The sequence below is a fragment of the Anas acuta genome, chromosome 3, assembly GCF_963932015.1.
Source record: "Anas acuta chromosome 3, bAnaAcu1.1, whole genome shotgun sequence".
Taxonomy (NCBI): Eukaryota; Metazoa; Chordata; class Aves; order Anseriformes; family Anatidae; genus Anas; species Anas acuta.
Genome location: NC_088981.1, coordinates 43,773,466 through 43,782,089, shown reverse-complemented (window position 1 = coordinate 43,782,089; position 8,624 = coordinate 43,773,466). Strand labels below are relative to the sequence as shown.

General features: G+C 40.5%; 1 long non-coding RNA gene across 1 annotated transcript; it reads right to left on the bottom strand.

Moving 5' to 3' along the window:
• Positions 1-4,900: 4,900 nt before the first annotated feature.
• Positions 4,901-7,296, bottom strand: LOC137852997 (uncharacterized). The gene is made up of 2 exons (XR_011094141.1): positions 6,713-7,296; positions 4,901-5,556 (listed from the first exon to the last, which is right to left on the bottom strand). It is a non-coding gene; the product is annotated as an uncharacterized lncRNA (long non-coding RNA).
• Positions 7,297-8,624: the final 1,328 nt, after the last annotated feature.

Sequence of the window (8,624 nt, the reverse complement as noted above, 5' to 3'; positions counted from 1 at the left end):
CCCTTCCCCAGTGTGCCCAGGGGACACATGTCTAGTCTCTTAAGCCTTTTCTCAGGTGGTGCTCAGTGTGTGCTTCTTGCTTTGGGGGTGCTGGGCTGGAGATCTAAGAATGTGGTTTGCAGAAAGGCGGAGACATGAAGCCATAAATAACACTGTTAAGAATTCCCACACTGAATCACCACTCAGGGCTATACCATAAAACCAGCCTGGCTGGAGGGCATGTATACTCTAAGAAAGCTTGAACAATGGCAGTTTCTGGCTTTCTCATGTGTTGCCAACCAATTTCCACATGCTCAAGTACAACTCTACTTTTTCAGAAGGTAGATGTCCCTGTGGTCTGATCTGCCGTGATTTTTCATGAAGTTTTATGGGGCTAGGAGTCAAAGTACTAATAAATGGAACTGCATGTAAACTGATCTTTTAATAAAACTGCAGTTATTGGGGGGAAGGGAATCTTTGTAAGATTTCAGAATAGTCTATCCTGCATTTTCCATTTTGCTTGGACAGAAATGTGAAGTGGTGGCTGCACTGAGGAAGAAGAAAGCAGCCTGTTACAGCCCTTAACTCCCTTAACTGTATCTCCAAGCACCTGAAAGAATACCACAATCACTCGCTGTTTTTAGTTTAGCAAGGGTAAGAACTTGGTGGACTTCTAAGTAGCAAAAGGGGAAAAAATATGAAAGGGAGAAAAGCCACAGTAAATGCATGGGGTATTTTCCATCTTGCATGGCTGGCTTTTCAGTATTTACATTACATAATATACAGCTACTAGAATTACCATGTTCTATTCCAGAGAAGCTTCCGGAAACCAAATTATTTAGTGGCTAGGAATGAATGCTAACCCCATCATTTGAAACACAAGCTAATAATATAGAAGTTTATTCTACCCAAGGGTATGTGTATCCGTCATACTTGAGAAGCATTCCTCTGTATGATAAATTCATCTTGATGGGCATGTTTACAAAGGCTTTCTTCCTAGGATAATTGAACAATTTTGGTTTGGGGGAATAGAGACATTTGAAAAGTATTCTAGCACAGTAAAACACTCCAGAGATCTGGCTATGAAGAGTTGAGGCCCAAGGAAATGAGCAAAACTCAGAAAGGAGAAATGAGATCATCAGTCTTGAATGGCCAAGAGGCATGCTTGGGTATGCTGTGGTTGTCACTAAGGGGGCCATGGTCGACATAGCTGCCCCTTACTGCCTACCTCATACAAGGCTGAGGACCACTGGTCATTTGTAATGGATGAGCTCACCCAGCTTCCCTCTAATATTCCCAGGAAACCCTTCCCATGGAGCAACAGAGACCTGTCAGTGAGCTCCTTAGGGCTTGGAAGTTGGAACAGCTGACGTGGCAACAAACTGCCTGAAACACAGTGTGAAACCTAAGGATGGTAGACCTTGTTATTGCAATGCAGAGGCACATTTAACTCCTCATCTTGAAAACATAATCCACCACCAACATATGAGTTCAAGTATGACAGCTGGGTTTATGCAACAGTGGAAATTCACTGCTTCCTCACACATTCTTCTCCCCTGCTACCCATTCTGAGTGTCCAAGTTGGTATCTTGCAGTTTCCAAATATCTCACTAATTTACCCTGCAAAAGGTTTCTTCTCACTATTTAAAACTGTGAATAGATGCATTTTTACTCTATTTACCCATGTAATATTTTTTTCTCCAAAATATATTGAGGTGGTTTTATTCATAACCTACCAGTAATTCATTACTCACAACTAGCCAAAAATTGAGATGCTACATGTGCTCATTTTACCAGAAAGTCAGGGGTCAGGTTGGACTGGGTCACCAAGCTGCTATTTCTTTGCAGTTGCCAAGCCATTTTAGAAATAAGAGAATATTAATAGATATTATTTTTATTTTTTTTGGAAAACTGCTGTTTAATCACAGAATCACAGAATTATCTAGGTTGGAAGAGACTTCAAGATCATTGAGTCCAACCTCTGACCTAGCACCAACAAGTCCTCCACTAAACCATATCCCTAAGTTCAACATCTAAACGTCTTTTAAAGACCTCCAGGGATGGTGACTCCACTACTTCCCTGGGCAGCCCATTCCAATGCCTCACAACCCTGTCAGTAAATAAGTTCTTCCTAATATCCAACCTAAAACACCCCTAGTGCAACTTTAGCCCATTCCCCCTCGTCCTGTCACCAGGCATGTGAGAGAACAGACCAACCCCCACCTCTCTACAGCCTCCTTTGATGTACTTATAGAGAGCGATAAGGTCACCCCTGAGCCTCCTTTTCTCCGGGCTGAACAAGCCCAGCTCCCTCAGCCGCTCCTCGTACGACTTGTTCTCCAGACACCTCACCAGCTTCATCAAATGTCCAAGTTCAGAGGTGGATACAAGTCAAAGCTTGCAATATCTTCCTTTTATGCTAGGTCCAGTTCAGACTGACTCTTTGTGACAGCACAGGCAATGTTGGAACACCCCAGATACATGTCCTGCTTGAGGAGCTCAACTTGTCTATAAAGTGTCTGAACCCCAAACCAACCCTAGCACATCTGAGGCATCTAGCTCAATATGTTTCATATACAAATTTCTTATAAGAAAATCCCTTTTTTATGTAATCATAAACACAAGAGAAGGTTCCCCTCTCAATGACTGGAGCTGAGTCACAAAAAACAAAAGCTTCATACAGTGGGAGAGGATGTGGAGAAAGCAGGGGTAGGTGATGGACAGCACAGGGAGGACTGTAAGGACTAAATGCTCAGTTTAGGGGAATGATGCAGGAGAGGCTTTTAGATCTCTTTCTTTCCTTGCTGAAGTGGCAGGTCTTCTCTCCTTGTGATGGTCTGGAATAACAACGATTCCTAGACATTAACGTGTCAATGGCTTTGGACCACTGAAACTAAAAAACATTTTTTTCCTTGTTATCAAAATCATAAGTGCCCCTCTGCTTTTCACTGGGATGTTCAGTGTAAAATTCATGTTTATGAAAATTTAAAAGATACAGTCTTTACCCACACATCTGCTTCCACTTAGGAGAAAATCACAGCAAGGAAAGGATACTTTCTTTACATTCTCTTTAAAATCTCACCACTATTCCTCCTAGCCCAAAGTGTAGTTTTGCTGTTTTTCATCCTTGCAAGGAAATTTCATATAGCTGTGACTGTCATGAGAGCAGGCAGCTACTGAAGAACTATTGGCAAAATGCATAACCAGTGTAAGAGTTTTTAACTGGTTTAGGAACAAGTTTAGGGATTTAATGTTCTTGGAGACAGCACTCCAAAATAACTCTGAATCAACGTTGTGTAGTAACCTGCCCAGGTAATGCCTTTCCTGAGAACTTTGTCAGTTTACCAGTAAGAAATGTGAGCTGGCCACTGATGCAACTTCCTCTGAATATCAATGTTACATTCAGAGGCCATTGGGATTGCAAGCGGGTGGTGGTCTAAAGCTTTATCCACCACAAACTGCCCACAAACAAGGTTAGAAACCATTGAGTGTCAAAACCTACAGCTGCGTAATTTTGCTGCCTACTACCAGGAACAGGCTACAGTCCGCATGGCTGACTAACCACAAATAGAAACAACAATGTGAGGTTTTACCAAAGTGTGAAGCTGCTTAGAAGAGGTGGGCCAGTAACCAGTCAGACAGCTTAAACTACATGGCATGGATTCTGGAAATACCCATGAATATTTGACAGGTGCTGAACCCTCATTAAGGAGTACCCCATATCAGTTCTACAACACCAAGGAAACCTTTAAAAGCTTTATTCCAAGTGGGCAATAGTGCTAAACTAACAGTTACCAACTCCAACAAGAACACAGGTGTAGTTCTACAACCCAGGTGTATCCCTTGACTTCACAAGCATGTGGAATCTATTCCAAAACAAGCCCATGATGAGCAAAAGTGACAAAGAGGAAATTGGATCTGATGTATCACCAATGAAAACAGCCTTAGAAAGCTGCAGAGATGTGTTCATGATGAGGCTCCAGTGCTACTGTAAGGGCAAGAAGCCCCAGTTTTAAAATTTACAAAACCAGTGTTTGGCACTAAAAAAAAGTTGCAATTTTGCAAATGCAAAACAGAAGTAAGGGGTTGTTTTCCAATGGAATATGTGCTGTAGAATTGGAAAAGAAAGCTGTGGAGATAAGCCTGCTGCTGAACCTCTGGATAAATATTGTCATATTCTGAAAGGTAGATTTTCAAATACAAACAAACAAAAGCTGATCACAAAGTAGGAGTTTAGAAAGCTACTCTCACATTATTAATCACAAATTTTTTGGTAAGATCACCCATCACACAAGGAGCCAAATGCCTCAAAGTCTCAGAAAGACGAGGTTAGCAGACAAAAACACTATTGGTACTAGAATTTCATAGACTATATTAAAAAGAAAACAAGTCCAGACAGACAGTAGTTTTATTAAATATTGAGTTGTTTCTCAGCATCACGTTACTATCTTCTGGACAATTTATGTTGTCCTAGGAAAATTCAAGTGTGCAAAATGTTCAATCAAAAGACATGAGTTCAGTCATTCCTCTGAGCCTGGCATAAACAAAGGTGTTTTATGCCAAGTGGACATAACCAGGCAAGCTCTTTGACATTCCTACAGCAACAAGTAATTGTTATTATTCCTGCTTCAGATATGACAATAGCTTTCTTGTCTCCTTACATAAGAAAGAGCTATCATTTGCTTTGTCAGGACTGGAAGGGAGCACTTTGTACTTCAGTGAAGAACAATTTAATAGAATTGATTTTAGCACACATGCTTCACAGTTTGGTCAGCACAACAGTATGTTCACTTTATTTCATAGTGTGGATGAATTCTGAATGCAATAAACTTGTCTTAAAGCAAAACTTTCAACCCGTTAAGACCTCACATTGATGTTTGTGATTATTTATTGCAGTTATTAATGTTTTTTCGTGTGTGTGTTTTTTTTTTGTTTTTTTTTTTTTTTTTTATTAGGGTAAAACCCACAGGGCACAAGGAAACCTAGCCCTTCTTAAATGCCCAAATAAATGAGGCAATCACGACAAGTGGAAGAAAAGACATTCAGATGGTAAGAAGAGGGCAATGACAGCCTGGGACAATAAAACCACTTGTCAGGTTTCACATAAATTGTGGTATCACTACAGCAGTCTGTTTTCCACACAGGGAATGCAAGCTTGACTGAACAGCCTCCATGGCATGGATTCTTGTAGCTTTCCTTCAGGGGTGCACCAGCAATTGCATTGCCCACAGCAGCCTTCTGAAAGGCAGCAGCGTTCCTTTCTCTGGTTTTGAGGGGTTATGTTCTGATTGGGCTGAGGTAGAAAGTTCAAGAGCATCTCATTTTCATCTACTCTTGGTGCTTTGGGGGCACTATTTTAGAGTTTTGTTAAATAAAAGTTGAGCACAAGCACTGTCAGGCCTGTGGAGCAGCGCCCACTGTGCTGGAAGCACCAGCTGGTACCCAAGCAGCTTATCTGAGAAAGTCTGATCATGGTAAAGCAGATCCCAGAAAGGTTTGTCTCAAATGCCAGAGACTTTGTCTTGGACTCCCAGCCTTCTTTTACAGGTATGATAACTGTGGGCAATTTTTGGATGTCTGTGGTTGCAATAAAAAGACAGAATAGTTACAATTTCTCCATATTCCACACACAGCTTTATCAGCCTAGACCTTTCTTTGGTGTGGTAGAAGAAACAGGCACAGCTTATTCCTTTGGGACAGAGAAGTGGAAGCACCAACCTGGGGTTTCTCTGATCATTTCCAGATCATTCTTGGAACCACTTATCTGTCTTATGACAATATGTCACCATCAAAACTAGCTAACCTTGAACCTTAAGAAACAGCATCCTGTATTACAGCATTTAAGGATGAGGGTTTATATACAAACACATCATAAAACACTATATCTTTGTCTCTATCTATATCTCTATCTATATCTAATCCGATTCTATAATGTCTACATCTATCTTTATCTGTATTTATATTTATATCTGGTATGAGAAATAATCCTGTGAAACCAAGGAAAACAAAAACCCATAGCACTAAAGTGTTTGAGGAAATCAAACAATAAAATCCTTATGCATGGAAGTACTGTTATTACACCAGTATGTGAAAATTAAAAAAAAAGGACTTCGAGCTGGCCAAAGCCTAGAGATTTTGAGACCTACTTCTATGGTGAGCTCACCAAAAAGACAAACATGCCTTTAAAGTGAAATCAGTTATTGATTATTTTAATGTATACTGGAACAGTTAACTTTTCTACTAAGAAAATAAAAATAAAAATCAGAGCAAACAGACATAAGACACCAAGACATTTAAATCATTATATATGATATTCTCCTGCTTGTTGTCTACAATATCTTTGCTTCTAGACAACACAATGAGTTTCTGCATGGCTGTAAATCTCACCCAGTACCTCTGAGGCCACTTGGTCTTCTCATCTCCCAGGTGTCTTAGTCTCTGGGCTCATCTTGCAAGCTGTCAGACCCAGGATGTACCTCTTCTGCTCCTTTTCTCTGAAATTCCTCTTTCCCCAGAGGTCTGTTTAGTAACTTCCCAAAACAACAGATAACCTCCCTCTACAGATTTACACGACCCCATCTCCTCCAAGAACATCATACAATGGCAAACAAATGGAAAACCTCCAACTTCTATTGCATTGTATTTTGCAGAGAAATACTTAAACTGATTAATATAAATATATGTATAAATATATGATATATTTATGTAATCCACTAATCCTGTATGAGTTCACCTGTAGGGGCAGCAGCTGGAAAAAACATAGCAGTGTAGACAATATAATTAGCTGCTCATGGACTAGAGCTGTGATTCCAAAGTTTGGTGCATCAGTCTCTGAAAATGAAGCAATTGTGGTGCTCCACTGGGGAAGAATTCCCACTTCTTGTTCTTAGGTTCAGGAAATGATCTTCCCCTGATCCACAGTTCAATATTGCTCACAAATTTCCTTTAACTTTTGTAGTTTGTAGAGGAGTTCTCACATGATGGAAGGAAGGACAGAAGGAAATGTTAATAGAGAACAGATTTTTCTTACTCTTTAAAACTGATGGTTGTCTCTAGTTAGGCTATTGGTACACATCCACTGACTTAATGTTGCAGACAGGATCACAGATCTGCAGTTTATCAGACAGACCTGCTCTCATATAATTTTATAGAGCACTCCTTCCTGGGGAATAGACATGTAAATTTTCAGGATTTTTACAGCTGTAAGCATCCAGGGCTTCTCCTACTCCCAGAGAGGTAAGAGGGATTTAATCTAACATCTCTGGGAGCAAGAAAGCCATGTCCATCTCCAAGAACCTCTTTTATGTCATCTAGTGACAGAAGCTATCAGAGTTCTGCTCTATCTCATTCCAATCAGACATTAAAATGAGTAACATGAATTAATTGCAATTACAACCGCCAAGGTGGTAAGAGTTAAAAAAGGTAAGAGTTAAAACCTGAAAGATTAAGGCTTTAGTCAGCTTTGAACTGTTAGGGGTGACTGACCTTCACCTGTCTTCTATGAGTCTATTTGCACCTTTCTCAGGAGCACCTGGTGCTATCCACAGACTAAAACTCCACATGAGGTCACACAGATTTGGGATATGATTCAATTCAGCAAATTCTGAGTTTCATTTATAAATATCAGTAGTTCCTGCAGCTGTGCAGACTGTTCTTCAAAGAGAAGAGACTTCCAACCTGAAAGAACTACTCCCCAGCTATTAAAAGAGGAAACATACCAAATTATCTGATAACCAGATGACAATCATTCCCCATGTCCCCAAAGAGTGCTTTTGCATCCAAACTCCAAAACATCCATGTTCAGGCTGACAAACTTTGCCTATGAGCATGGCTGACAAACTTTGCCTATGAGCATAGCTGGTGCTCTGGTTCTCAGAGTCCCAGCTGCATCTGTAGCTTCAGTCTGTCCTGCCTTTACACACAGGTCTGGCCACCAGAACAGTAAACAGCACTTCAGTCTTCCATAAAGTATCTCTCAGAATTATGAGAAATAGATAATACCTCTTAAGAAGACAATGTTTCCTTTCAACAGATCTGGGCATAACTGTCCAAGTATGTTTTACCTGGAAGGTACCTATTTTATTTATTTATTTATTTATTTTTTTATTTATTTTCTGACAGAACAGTGCTTTCAGTTTCTTTGGCCTTCTGTGTTAAGAAAATTCCATTTCTTCAGAAAGCATTTCAAGAAGCTGGAAAGATAGAGTTGGCATCAGACCAATGGCACACAAACAGTTTGTCTTAACAGAAGACTTTTCATTAGAAACAAACCTTCACTCTTGAAATGCTGAGTCTGTCATATATCTTGCAAATTCACTGTTCTCTTTCACTGTTTGCTGTTGTCTTTTCTTCTTTCAAGGGAGGGAGAGGGAGAGGGAGAGGGAGAGGGAAGGGAGGGGAGCGGAGCGGAGAGGAGCGGAGCGGAGAGGAGCGGAGCGGAGGAAAAATATTTGAAAGGAAGTATTTGAAAAGAAACATTTGAAAAGACCATCTTCTGTTAATGGGGGCATGAGCACATGCTGCTGTGACATCTTTGACAGATTACCTACAAGGTCCATCAGCAATCCTGTTCCTTCCCAGCCACCAGTGCATCACCCAGCCCAACACCAGTCCTGAGAGGATGGATGAGCTGAGGAGACATGCAA